Here is a 13,309-nt window from a genome sequence, read left to right as displayed (position 1 = left end):
CTAATAAGTCTGGATCTCTTTTCTGGAATATTTAAACCTTTAGAGTTTATTGAAATTATTTTAAGATTGAAGATCATCAGGGTAGACCGAGAGACAGACATATTATTTCTCACATGACACTTAGAAGAAATGCTATATCAACAGCAAAAATCACAATCTAAGAACCTAGAACCTGGGGTGAGGAGAGAAGGGGAGGATAAGGGGATGGAGAGAAGAAAAAAAAACAGAAGAAAATAAAACAGTAAACAATCTAGAAAACATTATATAAAATGAGAACAGGAAAAATAATACCGTTCCTAACAAACATGGAAAGAAAAAAAAAATCCTCTCCATGATTAGGAAAACATATGCAGTATAGGGGCATTGGGGATATGTGCCAGCGACAATGTCAAGTAATAAACAATATATGTATTTTGTCTTATCAAAACAGATAAATAAACAGTAAATATGAGACAAGGATTGGCAAAAGTACAATAAATAGTCAAAAATACATTAGCATAATGTTTCAGATTAAAACAATCAACACAGTTACTGAACCATAGGTAAACAAGAACCTATCAGAGGGTTCCTAAACGGGCTTATAATTTATAAAGCCCTCAGAAGATCATACAATAGAATTAACATTGGTAACAGCACCTTACTGAGAGTGACCAACTAAAGAACAGCTGATACTCAGGCAGTCCTTTATAAACATTTCCGCTGTAGTGGGAGGAAAGAAATAGAACCACAAATTCACAGTCATGTATCATCAGACAGGGCTGTCGGCTGCCGCCTCCTATGTTGACGTCTGGAAATCCTCACCGGTTGTAAAGTCTCATCTTGTAAAGTGGTTTTCTGAAGCCGAGGAACTATATAGGTGTCATCCCAATCTGGTACATCAGGTGCAGGCAAGCACAGAACAGAGCAGAAGGTGTCGAGGTCAGAGAAATCTCGGAACACAGCAGAGCTGCCATTATGTGTCAACTGGAGACCAAATGGGAAGAGCCATTTATATTTCCTATCACTGGAACTTAGAGCTTCGGTTAGGGGCTCCAATAAACGGCGCTGATGAAGTGTGTGCCAAGAGAGATCCTGAAAAATTTTAATACAATTGCCATTAAAGTCTACTTCTTCTGAATTGCACATTTTCTGCAGTATCTCTTCTTTTTGAGTGTAATAATGTGATCTGCAGATGACATCTCTCAGTTTATCAGATAAATCCCCACGCTGTTTTAAAGCCCTATGTGCCCTGTCAAAGGTGATGAGAGTGCTGGGGTCACTACCCAAAATTTAATTGAAAATCTTGGTCAGAACATCTATCAGTCCTTGCGTGGGAATATCTTCAGGGATACCTCGAACCCGTAGGTTGATTTGACGTCCTCTGTTATCCAGATCATCCATCTTTTGTTGTAAAAGGAGCATGCCATTGGCGTGGGTATGGACAGTATCTCGTATATTTTGTAGATCTTCAGCCATAGCTTCTTTAGCCTCCTCCAGGGACACCAATCTGTTGGACACCTGGGAGATGTCGGCCTGATGAGCTGCTTCTTCCTTACGAACTGTCTCTTGGAGCCTGACTTCAAGTAGCTCAAACTCTCACTTGGATGGTAACTCCTGTTTGGTTAGTAAAGTCTTAAGAAGTTGCATAATGGATGAGAGATCAGGAGACTCCGAAGGACCTGTACCTATAGAATCACCTGCCTGCGATGAACCCAGAGATGAGGGCGACCCCGGAGACAAAGGTTGAGATGAGGCATCTGGAACTGCAGGAGATGAGACTTGCTTCTTCAGGAATTGATGAAGGTCAGGTTGTAGAGAGGACCCTGATGGCTTGGGCGTGTCCATCTTGGAGGATCCCTTCTTGTTCTTGCCCATAGAACCTAGAAAGAGGAGCAAATCCACACGCAAAAAAGATGGACAAAGCAATCGTATTAAGATATATACTGTTGGGAAAAGGAAATGCACTCACATGATCGCCCGACACATTCCCCAGAAAAAACAGCCTAAGCAGCCATAGGCCTTAACAGTGTCAGAACAGAGGAGCTGACTACATCGTGGTGATGACTGAAGAGGGGATCTCAGCTGCTCAGGACATTTCGGCAGCCGGTAATAAAAAAAACAAATATGAGGTAAATATAAGGCCTTTAGGATAGTAAAATAAAAAGAAACTGATATAATTAAATTTGGCCACAAGAGGGAGCTGTAACCTCAAAAATAAGTGATCAGGGACAATGAAGCAGATTCCCGTGCAGACAGACAGCATAAAGGGAATCACTACAAACTGATGGGACCTTGGTCAAATTTAACTATATCCTGCCCATTAACAATAATAATATGGTATATAAGGATCAGCAGGTATAATGAGGGCTAATTTGGACAGCACCTATAGCTTGATCAGTCAGCCAAAAAATTTAATAAAATATAAAGGGGAGTGAGGGGTAGGGAGAGGAATCTGAATGGCACTGGTAAAGACTGCACAAAAAGGTGCTATCTGACTCAAGTGACTCACCACACCCCTGGCTGCAAAGATCATCTCCCAGTCCCAGGAAAATAGAACAGGGGATCTATGTTGTAGATCAGCTGATGTGGCCAGCCAGCCTCAACACTCAGAAGTGGGAGAAGGAGCCAGCAGGCCAGTCACTGGGTCAGTCCCGCCGGCTGCTGGAGTGTAGGAGCCACTGCCTTCAGGCTGAAATGGGGATCAAGCCAACAGTGCACTACAGGGAGGTAGTATGGGAGTATGGGAGAGGAAGGTGGTACGCAGTCCCGCGTTTTAGTCCCATCCACAGAAGCTGTTGAATCGTGGCAAAAATCGAGGCCCCGGCTTCTTGCACGTCAGTAGGTCATAACCCGCGGGGTTGTAGGGGACACCTCACTGCCTGGACTGTACTTGGTCCAGAAGGTAAGGAGTTAGTAAGAATGAGTCCCCAGGCTTAGTAGGCAGACATTAATTAATAGCCCAGACAGGAGCTCCAGGCAAATGCATCTGTCTCCTTCGGCTGTCAGGCCATGCCCCCTGAGTGCGGATAATTTTTGACTCACTCTCATACATACTCCACCTCCTTAGGGCCTCTAATCTAGCTCTTGATTAATGAAAACATTCTTATGTTTTTTCGAAAGGGTCATATAGTTTATTACACTGCCATCTTGTCTGCCACTGCAGTGCCATTCTGTTTCCTAGAGTGCCATGTTGGAAATTGAACTGCCATGTGTTTGTGCCGCCCACTTTTTAACAGGAAAAGAAAACATTGTTATTAGTCAAGGATTCTTTAGAAGGGTTGACATGAAGATAAGAAAATTAATTGTTGCGCTGCAGAACTAGGAAACTCCAAATCAGCATATCTTATACGAAAATATTACATATATCAAATAATTTAGGAGGCTGACCCACTGTCCATACTATCCCCACCCCTCTCCTCCCTATAAATGTGCTTTGGAATCCAAAACTTAAATTCAACTTACAATGAATCAACCCTTCCTTCCTTTCCCTGCCTTCAACTACGTACATACTCCATCTCCCTTGGGCCTCTGATCTAGCTCTTGATTCATGAAAACATTCTTGGGTTCTTTCTATGGAGTCGTATGCCACTGCAGTGCCATTCTCTTTCCTAGACAATGCATGTTGGTTGTTGAACTGACACATTTTTGTGCTGTCCATTGCTGTCAATTAGCTTAGTCAGCTAGCTAGCTCGGTGCAACTTTTTGGCCTAAACTGAATGAAAACAATATTGTGAGCTGTGAAGTGGTCAAAATTGACTGAAAATTACTGGAAATTAATGTTATTGAGGTTAATAATACTGTAGTAACAAAAACAGGCCCAAATTTTGTGATTTTAGCAGTTTTTTTAATTAAAAATAAAATTAAAAATACAGATCCATAACCAAAACTCATGAGGGCGATTTTGCCAAAACCATAACTCGAAGTTAATAAAGATCCAAAACCGATACACGGGGGTCAGTGCACATTTCTAGTGTTGCACTAGAGATGTGCGCCAACCCCCGTGTTTTGGTTTTTCACTAGTAGTACATAGTGCGCTACAAAGCTCTGCACAATTATGTGAGGCACACTCAAATGATAGGTTAGGTGATAAATAACAATAGGTAATATAACCCCCATTTGGCATGGAGAGGGTGGCTGCTTCAACCATGTACCAAGTAGTGAATGGTATGTGAGCGAACTCTATACCTATGCCAAGGGTAATGAGAGCAGAAAAAATGACATCTGCTGTTGAGCCCCTAATGGTGGTGGACCTGTTACAATGTAGTGCAGGTCCACTCCCCCAAACAGGAAGTCCAATGAGAGTGGCAGAGTATGAGGAGAAAGTACAGGGGTAAGAGATTCTATCAAGAGAACGCTGCTCCCAGTGGTGTATGACTTACACAACAGGTTCTCAAACTTTGTCCTCAGGACCCCAAACAGTGCATGTTTTCCAAGTCTCCTCTAAGAATCACAACTGAAATAGCTCCACCTGTGAATCTTTTAAACTGTGTCAGTGAGTAATGACTACACCTGTGCACCTGCTGGGTGACCTAGAAAGCATGACCTGTGTGGTGTCCTGAGGACTGAGGGCCTGATTCAGAGACGAACGCTATTTGCGGACGGACGTTCTGAAAAAGGGGCCGGATATTTAAATGAAGTGCTCGCTCTTTGCGGTCTGTTGACGCCTCTATGTCTGAACGAGCGAACAAAACATGCGGTTGCTATTTTGAAAAAAACGCCCCCTGGCCGCTCACATCATACGTCATCTCCGCTATTTATTAGATTAATCGAGTACATCGAAAGGCGTATGAACTGCTCGCTATTCTTGTGGTAGCATTTTCCTACCGCAATCATGCGAGCAGTTCAGGCAAAAAAACAACCAAGTGACGTGGTCGATGACGCTTCTTTGTTAATTATGCACACCCTTAAAACGCCCGTTTTGACCGTTTGGCACGCTTGCATTCGGATCTCCTCTCCCCGTTTTCAAGCACCTTCCCCTGTTACCACCCACAAACGCCTCACACTGTCACTCAAATTAGCAGGCATTCGCTACTTTGCGAGCACACAATTTCTGACCGCACTGACTGGTTCGCGCATGCGTACTAAAACCCATACGCATGCGCAGATGTGCGAACATCGCTCCGAATGAACGAGCGGCCGCTTACGAGCAGCTCTGAATCAGACCCTGAGTTTGAAAACCCTGCACTAGTCCAAACATGTCCAAAAGTTTTGAGAATGACACAAGTATTGGTTTTCACAAAGTTTGCTGCTTCAGTGTTTTTAGACCTTTTAGTCAGATTTTACTATGGTATACTGAAGTAAAATTACAAGCATTTCATAAGTGCCAAAGGCTTTTATTGACAATTACATTAAGTTTATGCAAAGAGTCAATATTTGCAGTGTTGACCCTTCTTTTTCAAGACCTCTGCAGTTCGCCCTGGCATGCTGTCAATCAGCTTCTGGGCCACATACTGACTGATGGCCATCAATTCTTGCCTAATCAATGCTTGGAGTTTGTCAGAATTTGTTGGTTTTTGTGTTTCCACCCGCCTCTTGAGGATTGACCACAAGTTCTCAATGGGATTAAGGTCTGGGGAGTTGACTGGCCATGGACCCAAAATTTCGATGTTTTGTTTCCCGAGCCACTTAGTTATCACTTTTGCCTTATGGCAAGGTGCTCCATCATGCTGGAAAAGGCATTGTTCATCACCAAACTGTTCTTGGATGGTTAGGAAAAGTTGCTCTTGGAGGATGTTTTGGTACCATTCTTTATTCATGGCTGTGTTCTTAGGCAAAAGTGTGAGTGAGTCCACTCCCTTGGCTGAGAAGCAACCCCACACATGAATCGTCTCAGGATGCTTTACTGTTGGCATGACAATAGGGTGAGTGCCCCAAACAGAGTACTATTCTTTCTCCTTGCATATACAAGAAGATATGGGGGTCTATTTACTAAGCAGTGTTAGGAGACAGAGTGAAAAGTAATAAGAAAGTGATAATGTGCCAGCCAATCAGCTCCCAACTGTCATTTTTCAAACACAGCCTGTGAGATGACAGTTGGGAGCTGATTGGCTGGCACCTTATCACTTTCTTATCACTTTTCACTCTGTCTCCTAACACTGCTTAGTAAATAGACCCCATAAGCATTTTGTTCTCAGTCTATTCTAAGAAAGTTTTAGTTTTACATATCTGAGTCAGGCCTTGCATTGAGCTGAAATTGTCCGTGCTTACCACTTTCAAAAATTGAGTGGTGGCTTTTGTATAATACAGGAACACATTATATGGAAAAGCCATGTTATATACATATTACATACCCATAGCAACATTATTACATGTAGAAATGTGACATAAGTAATGGGTGAAATAAGAAATGGATGAGGTCCCACAAACAGTATTTTAGGAGAAAATTGTCATTCATCGCGGGAAAGGTCCACAACCTCCAGCAGGCAGATTACTGTTGTACTGTTTCCGGATATTATGCATTGTGAGGTTGTAGTTTTCTGGGATATAAATAAACATAATACCTGATATCATATATGTAATTGCTGGAATATATAATAATCCTGACTAGATGAAAAATGTCCCCATGATAATAATAGAAATTCTTATTGCATATATTTGCAAATATATGTTTAAACCATCCGGGTCGCATCAAGGCATCTGTACCGGAGGTCCCTAACACTACATGATAATAGCACCCACTTTGCACACAAAGTGAGAAGTAATAAAAAAGTGATAAGATGCCAGCCAATCAGCTCCCAACTGTCATGTCTGACGTGTATCTATCGGGTAATCTCTGTTGCTAAAATCATTTAATGCAATCTGTTTTTTTGTTTCTTATCCCAATGTTTTATATTTTCTTTGTATTGTACCGCCATCTAGTGTACATCAGCATCAGTAGCTTTTAACTAATAATGTGGCCTTATATAAAAAAAATATTTTAAAACGCCACTTAATTGTATTCACAAATAAATATATGTAAATGTACTCAAACTCTGACAGAACGTTGAATTATTTACATAGCAATTGCTACGAAGCTGAGCTATTACTTTATGTCATCAGTCATTGCAGCCTGGGAAAGTTACAGATTCAAAGGGACATATTCATTAAACCCTTTTCTCCCTTATATTCATGTGGAAATTCTGCATGAATAACTGACAAATACATCAGAGCATAAAGAAAATTTGATAAATGACAGGAGCTGATTTGTTTGATATATCTCCCCCATATATGTTCGATCTTGCCAGGAGCAGCCATATTGGTGACAGTTGGTGACAGTGACTAGAATTGAGATTTCAATTGTTTTCGATGTTCAGGTGCTGCGGGTACTCTGAGGAAGCCACTGGCACTCTTCTGCAAAAGCTGAGAGAGGCAACGCCCCAATTGCTGACAGATGTGCTGAGTTCTCCAGCCCCAGCCCTAACTAATTTGGTGCCCTAGGAAAGATTTTGGCTGGTCCCCCCTAGCAAATTTTATATATATATATATATATATATATATATATACAGTATATATATATATATATATATAACAACAAAAAAAGTCAGTGCGCTAGTACAAAACAGTCAATGACATAGGACAGGATACCACAGTCCTGAAGTGATTTCACAGAGACACACTGGACTGTGTCTTTTTGGTTTCAATTGAAATCTTAATAGTGCACAGGCCAGCAGCCACAGCAATCAGCCGGCGTCTTCCCCTCACACAGAAAATCTTTCTTTGAAAAAATTGGTAGAAAATAAAAACTTGGTTATTAAAAAGGCCGATAAGGGAGGGGGTACAGTCATTCTAGACCGGGCTGATTATGAGAAAGAGATGTTTAGACTTTTAGCAGATGATAAATCCTACATAAAACTTAAAGGGGATCCTACGAAAGAGTTTTTAAATGAATTCAAAGTTTTGGTGGACCATGGGTTAAATTCACAAGTTTTAATCAAGGATGAATATGATTATTTGTTTAATATAAATCCGCGTATATAGCAAATATATATTATTTACCCAAGGTACACAAGAATTGGGACGTACCGCCCGGTCGCCCGATTGTGTCTGGGATAAATTCCTTGAGAGCCAGAATTTCAGAATATGTGGATATTTTTTTAAAACCATATGTAGTCCAATTAGATACCTATTTCAAAGATTCAACACATGTCCTGCAAATATTAGATACATTTAATTGGAAAGACGATTATTGTTGGGGGACAATTGACGTGGAATCATTATATACTTCTATCCCCCATGAGAAATGCTTGACCAGTATTTTTAATGTGTTAAAACTGGATCCCATGATGACTTTAGCAAAAATTACTTTTGTAAGAGAGTATCTTGAATTTGTACTCAAACACAATTATTTTACCTTTCTAGATGCGTTTTATCTCCAGACTTGTGGTTGTGCGATGGGGACGATCTGCACACCCAGTCTGGCAAATTTATATATGGGAGAGTGGGAAAAACAACATATATTGACATATAACCCCTATCATGATAATATTATTTTATTTAAACGCTATATCGATGATATCTTGTGATTTGGAGGGGTGATAAAGATAGCTTTGATGGTAAGGTGTTTGAATATTAATGATTTTAATCTTAGTTTTACATCGAATTTTCCTAATAAAGAAATTTTATTTTTAGACTTGGTTTTCACCATTGAAACATGTGCTCAGGGTAATAATGAGTTACAGACACACATTTTTTAAGAAGGTAGACTGCAATAGTTATTTAGACTATCGTAGCTGCCATCATAATAGATGTAAGAAAAATTTACCTTTTTCACAGCTAGTAAGGTTGAGATGTAATTGCAGTTCCCTTGTTAAATTTAATGAACTTGCTGAAGTTTACAGGCAGAGATTTTTAGAAAAGGGATATCCTGCTGCTTTAATTAATGCTGCCATTGAAAGAGCCAGGACTTTAGAAAGAAAAAATCTAATTAATTATAAAAATAATACGAGTGTAGTGAAGAAGGATACAGAGAATACTAAATGTTCGTTCATCACTGAATTTAGTTCTTCTAGTCAGGAGGTATATAAAATTTTGAATACATACTGGCACATTATAAGAATGGATCCAATTTTATCTACTATTATGCCAAAAAAACCTGACGTTATTTTTAGGAGAGCTCGCACTCTGAAATCTTTTTTATCCCCTAGTTTGCTTCCTATGATTGTTGATAGGGGAACAAATGCATCTGGATCCTTCATGAAAACTGAGGGATTTTTCACCTGTGGTAACTGCAAAGTATGTCCTCATGGTTTGAATAGACAAAAAACTTTCAGGAGCAATGCAGGAAAAGAATTTAAGGTCAAACATTTAATTATTTGTAACACCACTTTTGGTATCTATTTATTAATATGTGGGTGTGGAAAATTTTATGTGGGTAAAACAAAGAGTTTTAAAAATTAGGATATTAGAACATCTTAGAAATATAAAAAATGGTGTAGAGAACCATAGTGTACCCAGGCATTTTAAAAAATGCCAAAGTAATAATCTAACAGCGTTGAAATTTATGGGACTGGAACATATTCGACCAGATATGAAGGGTGGTAATAGGGAAAACATATTAGCCAAAAGAGAATCCTTTTGGATTATCACCTTAAATACTCTGCACCCCAATGGGTTAAATGAGGGGTATGATATTACCCCGTTTTTAAGGGAATGAATTGTTTTACCTTTGTCCACTTGTTTATAATGGGACTGATTATTCCTTATTTGATGTACTTTCTTTGGTTTATATATCGGTGTATGCAGTTTTAACATGTTTTTATTTTATTTTTTTATCTTTCAGATACATTGATTGTAATATCCTGTTATTCTTAGATAGCATATTTTTATATGTTTTAATCATATATTTTGTAATGATTCAAATATGTTCATACATGTGCTGTAGTATTTTGTTACTTTTTAAAAGAACACTGTTGCAATCTGTGACAAGCAGTTAATTAATTTGTATAAGAAGATACACCTGCTTAATGGAGTAAGAACTGCTATTTAAACCCTCTTCTGAACAACGCCAGCCAGCCTCCTGACGAAGTCCAAGGACGAAACATGTTGGGGCGTGGCCTGGCGTGACCTTCTGTTACTGCTTGACTGGCTGGAATAGATCCTGGAGACGTTCGGGTGAAAGGCCAGCCTTATTGTTATTTCACTGTTTATGCTTGCGGTGGTTTTAGACCGCCTACTTTGGTACGCACGCTGACCTGGAGTCTTTGTTTTTATGTAACTTTTGTCTATATTTGATGCACGATGCGGCGCCCCCTTTTTGTGCTCTAATATTTCATATATATATATATATATATATATATATATATATATATATATATATACATATACAGTCTGGTGCATAAATATTGGGACATTGACAGAATTTTCATGTTTTGACCATTATTCAGCACCACAATGGCTTTGAAATGAAACAAACAAGATGTGCTTTAACTGCAGACTTTCAGATTTAATTTGAGGGTAATTACATCCAAATCAGGTGAACGGTGTAGGAATTACAACGGTTTCTATATGTGCCTCCCACTTTTTAAGGGGCCAAAAATAATGGGACAAACTAAACAATCCTAAATCTAACTTTCACTTTTTAATACTTTGTTGCAAATCCTTTGCAGGCAATTACAGCCTGAAGTCTGGAAAACATAGACATCACCAGACACTGGGTTTCATCCCTGGTGATGCTCTGCCAGGCCTCTACTGCAAATGTCTTCAGTTCCTGCTTGTTCTTGGGGCATTTTCCCTTCAGTTTTGTCTTCATCAAGTGAAATGCATGCTCAATCAGATTCAAGTCAGGGGATTGACTTGGCCATTGCATAACATTCCACTTTTTAGCCTTAAAAAACTCTTTTGTTGCTTTTGCAGTATGCTTCGGGTCATTGTCCATCTGCACTGTGAAGCGCTGTCCAATGAGTTCTGAAGCATTTGACAGAATATGAGCATATAATATTGCCCGAAACACTTCAGAATTCATTCTGCTGCTTTTGTCAGCAGTCACATCATCAATAAATACAAGGGAACCAGTTCCATTGGCAGCCATACATGCCCACGCCATGACACTACCACCACCATGCTTCACTGATGAGGTGGTATATTTTGGATCATGAGCAGTTCCTTTCCTTCTCCATACTCTTCTCTTCCCATCACTCTGGTACAAGTTGATCTTTGTCTCATCTGTCCATAGGATGTTGTTCCAGAACTGTAATGGCTTTTTTAGATGTTGTTTGGCAAACTCTAATCTGGTATTCCTGTTTTTGAGGCTCCCCAATGGTTTACATCTTGTGGTGAACCCTCTATATTCACTCTTGTGAAGTCTTCTCTTGATTGTTGACTTTGACACATATACACCTACCTCCTGGAGAGTGTTCTTGATTTGGCCAACTGTTGTGAAGGGGTTTTTCTTCACCAGGGAAATAATTCTTCTGTCATCCACTACAGTTGTTTTCCGTGGTCTTCCGGGTCTTTTGGTGTTGCTGAGCTCTCCAGTACGTTCTTTCTTTAAAAGAATGTTCCAAACAGTTGATTTGGCCACACCTAATGTTTTTGCTATCTCTCTGATGTGTTTGTTTTGATTTTTCATCTAATGATGGCTTGCTTCACTGATAGTGACAGCTCTTTGGATCTCATATCGAGAGTCGACAGCAACTGATTCCAAATGCAAATGTCACATCTAGAATCAACTCCAGACCTTTTACCTGCTTAATTGATAATGAAGTAACGAGGGAATAGCCCACACCTGTCCATGAAATAGCTTTTGAGTTAATAGTCCCATTACTTTTGGCCCCTTAAAAAGTGGGAGGCACATATTGAAACTGTTGTAATTCCTACACCGTTCACCTGATTTGGATGTAATTACCCTCAAATTAAATCTGAAAGTCTGCAGTTAAAGCATATATATATATATATATATATATATATATATATATGCCCAGCCCCTCTCAGAGTCAGCAGAATGACCGGCACCCTTCTCTGTCCAGTGCCGACCCACCACCCCTGTCCTGTCTCCAAGCCTCAGTTTGAGCTAGCTAACTTACCTAGAGTAAAGGTGCCCATCCACTAGATGATTAAGTTGAGTGATTGAACGATAACGATCGTTCAGTCGTTCATACATCGTTTGCAAATCGTTTGCAAAAATGTCTAAAACGACCAGCGATGCGTGTGCCCGCTGGTCATTTAGGGGTCTATTTACTAAGCAGTGTTAGGAGACAGAGTGAAAAGTGATAAGGTGCCAGCCAATCAGCTCCTAACTGCCATCTCACAGGCTGTGTTTGAAAAATGACAGTTGGGAGCTGATTGGCTGGCACCTTATCACTTTTCACTCTGTCTCCTAACACTGCTTAGTAAATAGACCCCTATTAGACATCTATCATCGTGCAAACATGCTGGTCAACCTGACGATAATGGTTGATCATGTTGATCATGTTTGCAGATGATTGATGAGCCTGCACTGAACGACTGCTTGTTCAGTGTAGGCTCATCACAGACTGACAAACGACTGCACAATTACAATGTTGTAATCGTGCAGTCGTTTTCATGTCTGCTAGTGGATGGGCACCTTAAGACTCACTCTCCAGGCTGGAGTGGGAGCTGCCGGGACCATCGGTCCTCCTGGGCTGTGCTGGCTACAGTGCATACTTGCTGAAATCCTTCTGGGAGGGAGCTGAATGTCTGTATACAGAGGGGGCGTGGCCGGGCAGTGATGAAGTATTGGGGGCAGGGCTGTGGGTGTAACTGCGCGATTGCATCATCATGGACCTCCCCCTCTTCAAATTAACAGCTTTGTGAAGCAGGAGGCAGGGCCACGATAACGCGATTCAGCATGAATCACGTCACCGCCCCCCCCTCCCCCACTGCAGGGGTCTCTATTGTTACTGCGGGGGGGGGGGGGCAGACGGGTCGGCGGCTGCCGGGAGGCGATATTTGGGAGGCTCTCGGCCAAATCGGGGGGGTAGGCAAGTCTGCTACAGCGCCTTTGGACTGGTGCCTCGTTCCTGCCTGCTGCCTCCTTTCTTGATGCAGAGATGCCTCCTGGTCTGATGGGTGCTGGGCGGCGCAAAGGCCCATGGGAGGAGTGGCCGTGGTTGGGCATGTTCCTTGTCTCCTCCGGTAGCCAGAATGAGCTTCTGTGCTGACCCGGCTATCAGTGACTGTCACCACAATCACCTGACCGGCTGACTGCTGCACTGCCTGATCGGAGCTTCGCTCCGGTCATGGGAGATGGGGGGAGGCAGATAGACTGCAGAGCCGTGGAATTCCAGATGACCTAGTGCCGCCATTTGCTTAGAATGCCTATGCCTAGGGCTGGCTCTGGAGTTGTCTCTATCAGGTTGTAAGCGTGGACACAACAAAAACATGCCACAAACAT

This window comes from Taudactylus pleione, unplaced genomic scaffold, assembly GCF_031769625.1.
Source record: "Taudactylus pleione unplaced genomic scaffold, aTauple2 ptg000452l, whole genome shotgun sequence".
NCBI classification, from domain to species: Eukaryota; Metazoa; Chordata; class Amphibia; order Anura; family Myobatrachidae; genus Taudactylus; species Taudactylus pleione.
Note: the sequence above shows the minus strand (reverse complement) of the source record.